The 4,020-nt window shown below is 39.9% G+C and overlaps 1 non-coding gene across 1 annotated transcript; it reads left to right on the top strand.

Annotated features, from left to right (window-relative positions):
• The first annotated feature begins 2,328 nt into the window (after window positions 1-2,328).
• On the top strand, window positions 2,329-2,432 carry LOC115513170. The gene has a single exon (XR_003968593.1). It is a non-coding gene; the product is annotated as a U6 spliceosomal RNA (small nuclear RNA).
• Window positions 2,433-4,020: the final 1,588 nt, after the last annotated feature.

Below are 4,020 nucleotides of genomic sequence, written 5' to 3' on the forward strand. Positions count from 1 at the left end.
CCAGGAAAGCCAGTGGTGTGATTCAGTCTGAGTCAGAATTCCTGAGAACAGAGAAAGATCAATGTTACAGGCTCAGGCAATCAAGCAGGAAGGCAGAATTTCTCTTTCTTCCACTTTTCATTCTAAACTCAGGTCCTCAACAAATTGGGTGATGCCCACCCACATTGGGCAATCTACTTTACTGAACTCACCCATTCAAATGCTAATTTCATCTGGAAACAGCCTCACAGACACCCAGAAACAATATTCAGCCAAATATCCCAGCACCTTTTGATTCAGTCACATAAAGTTAGCCATCACAGAACTCTTTTACCTGCCTTATCTTAATCTTTTGGGAAGCTTGAAAAGAGAAAATCAGATGGTCCCATACAGCATGAGCCACCCACAGGCCCCAGTGCCAAGCCCCCCTAATTTCCATCAGGGCAATGTCAGGGCAATAATGTTGTGATGGGATTTCAGCTCATCAAGGAATTACTGGCATATTGCTGTGGTATTACATAAATGACACTTAAAACACTGTGAGCACGAATTTAGTTACCAACTAATTAATTTACAAAACAGTTCTTATTAAAGTAGTTGCATACTTCAAACTCATTTTTTAAGCCAGATGATATCCAGGTTTATTTTATGATGCACAGCTTTCTTGCTAAACTCTTTGAACTTTGGTGAAAATGTTTCACTGCCTGAGAATGGGGCTTCCATAAGTAGTGTGGCAGAAAATGCATAGGTCTTGGATTCTATTCCTGTTTCTGCTACTAATCATTAGTTCTATAACTCTGAGCAAGTGATTCCCTGTCTCTGAGCCTCAGATCCCTCATCTGTGGAGTGAAGGAGAAGCATTTTGAAGACAGCTTCCTCAGAGCATTGCTGGATACTTATATAACATTAGCATGTACTTATATACAGATAAGTGATTTGAAGAGAATGTTTTCAGAGGTGAAATGGTCAAAAACAAGTTTGGGAGACTGGATGAAGCTATGTTTTTCAAATATTCTTTCTGAATGAATTTATGGAGTTTTTTATATGCCATTGGAAGAGGAGATCTCAAATGTAGTGCTTTCCACATTTGTTTGACCTGTAAACCATTTTTATTTTTGTTTCTATCACTGAACATCTCTAAAAGTTTGTGTTCCAAGGATCAAACTTTAGAAAACACTGAATTAAAGGCTGTTTGAGAGGCATTGTTTGCAGTGGCAACAAGATGGAAATAAGTTGGGTAGCCACTGCTAACCTCCCTTTCCTCAGGAAATGCTAGGTAGCCCTATAAAGAACAGAGCAGATCCATGTGTGTTGGTATGGAAATTTTCCAACATGTCTCATTAAATGCAAAGAGCAAGATGCAAACTTTATAAAATGTTCCCATTTGTGTGTGTGTGTGTGTGTGTGTGTGTGTGTGTGTGTGTGAGCTTGAGTGCAGGTAGAGGTGGGTGGATACAACTTGCATAGCAAGTTTCTCAGTGCATATATAAGAAACCTCAGAGGATTCCTTGCAGAGTGGTACTGAGGGTGGAGATAAAGGGCATTTTTACTTTTCATTTTATACCATTAAGTTTTTTTGAACTTTATTTTTACCAACTCATGTATTATTTTTATAATTTACAAAAAACACAAATTTTAAAAGCTCTCTGGAAACCCTTTTAAATCAACTTTTGTGATTTTATGGTTTCTTGAGCCCCAAATTGAGGCTAATTTAAGCCTGTCTTCTTGATGAGAAATGGTCCACCTGGATGCCAATTCTTCTATATTTTTCTACCCTGAGACTGTAGGCACAGTTGGAAGACTGGACACCCTGAGGAGTAACTGACCCCTCTCTTTGGGGGCTCACATTATGAGTTTCCAAATGCAGGCCAAAGAACCAAGCCATAGGAGCAAGAATGGAACATGGCATTCCACTGTAGGCAAACATTAACAGGCAAATCATGACTAAGGACAGAATCCCAGAATCCAAAAACATCTAAGCTGGATCTTTCTACAGAGAAGAAATCCGACATCCAAAGGAGAAAAATTGAAGACCATACTACAGATCTCAGATCTGGGACTCCTGATTCTAAGTCTGGGAGAATTTATACCATGCGATGTTGCCTTTCCAAAGTGGGAAGGATGCTCCCCTCACCCAAACCCCTGAGCCATCCACAAGGAAACAGGAGAATGTTCCTGGCTTGAAGGCTTTAAAGCTGACCAAAGCTAGACACAATGGACTGAAGAAACAAAGTCCAACCAGAAAAGGCAGAACCAAAATTGAGGAGAAGGCAAATTTTTGTTGCTAATTTAGCTAATCTTGAAGGTGATGAAAATTTGGGAGAGAAGGCACCAAGATAAAGAAACAGAGTGCTGGCTTCAGCAGCACACATACAAAAATTGGAACAATATAGAGATTAGCACAGCCCTTGTGTAAGGATGACATACAAATTCATGAAGTGGCCCATATGAAAGAAAGGAAGAGGAAAGAAGAAAGAAAGAAAGAAAGAAAGAAAGAAAGAAAGAAAGAAAGAAAGAAAGAAAGAAAAGAAAAGAAGGAAGAAAAGAAAGACACAAATCAAAAGATCAAGAAGACAAATTTGTGCTGATAAAGGAAACTGGTGAGAGTAATTTCACCAGTTGCCTTTGGCATCTGCTCTACATACCTGGGAGGAATTAACTTCTCAACTAGTTATACATGTTGTAAACTTTGTGGTAACTGTGAAGCAGAAGAATACATAGGTGGAGAATGAACTTTCCATCTAAGTGAATTGTCTGAAGGATGGAAGGTCTTTTTTTCAATTCTGGTAATTCTATGTATTTTTACAATGCTTATGGAAATCTTTATAAAAAGAACTATATGTCCCCCAGCCTTGTTAAACAGAATCTGCTGCACACCATTTAGCCTTTTCCTCAAGTTTTTGTTTATTTCTTTGTTTTTACATCTGAAAAAGAAATCCTTTTTCTGGGTTTTTGTACAGAGAGGCCCTTGGAACTGTTAAGGTATAATGGTTCTGCCCCCTTGTTTTCTGTTCATTACATTTGTATTCTGTATAGGTTTTTCAACGTTTATTTATTTTTGGGACAGAGAGAGACAGAGCATGAACGGGGGAGGGGCAGAGAGAGAGGGAGACACAGAATCGGAAACAGGCTCCAGGCTCTGAGCCATCAGCCCAGAGCCTGACGCGGGGCTCGAACTCACGGACCACGAGATCGTGACCTGGCTGAAGTCGGACGCTTAACCGACTGCGCCACCCAGGCGCCTCTGTATTCTGTATAGGTTTTACAAAGCACTATTAGATCAGAAGGAATATGTTCCATTCTAGGAACAGTGAGGAATAAGATGTGGGGGGCAGGGGTGGCACAAGGAAAAAGGATATATGAAGAGGTAGAGTATTTTCTCTTTTGACTCTACTTCTGAATTATTCCATTTCTTTTTTTTCTCTTTTACAAGTAAGTTATTTTTACAATAGACAAGTTTATTTTGGCATAAAGCAAATAATAGAACAGGTAAGCAAAACTGAGAAAATAGCACCCTGATATGGGTCCTGCATCTTATAGGAATCCAAGGGTATTTGGGGTTGTTATTATTGCTATTTACAGATGAAAAAACTGAGGTCCCAGAGAGATTTAACAGACTTGTCTAATGCCACACAGGGAATTAGCGGTAGAACCTGAGTGTGAAACTGGGTGCTTTTGTTCCTAGGCTACCATACCCTCCACCTGACAATGTAAGCCCCTGGTGAAATGTAGCCTATCCTGAATTCCAACCTCAGCATGTTCTTCACTGAGAGTCAATCCATCTGTCTATCTTTTTTTTCCCTACTCTCATTATACCTTGTCCTAGCAATCTCTGCTCCCTTCTAAGTTGCTGTTTTTACTGTATCATGGGCTTGAAAGTCAACCGTCAACTCCATACAAAACATGCTATAGCAGAAGAGGAATAAATATCTCTCTGTATGCAGTATTGAGACATTTCCTCTGATAAAGGCATGAGCCTTAGTCCATGGTCAGGGGGAAGCCCCTTCCCTTCCTTCCTCATTCCTACCCATGTTCCAGGTA

The sequence above is a fragment of the Lynx canadensis genome, chromosome B1 (genome assembly GCF_007474595.2).
Source record: "Lynx canadensis isolate LIC74 chromosome B1, mLynCan4.pri.v2, whole genome shotgun sequence".
Classification (NCBI taxonomy): Eukaryota; Metazoa; Chordata; class Mammalia; order Carnivora; family Felidae; genus Lynx; species Lynx canadensis.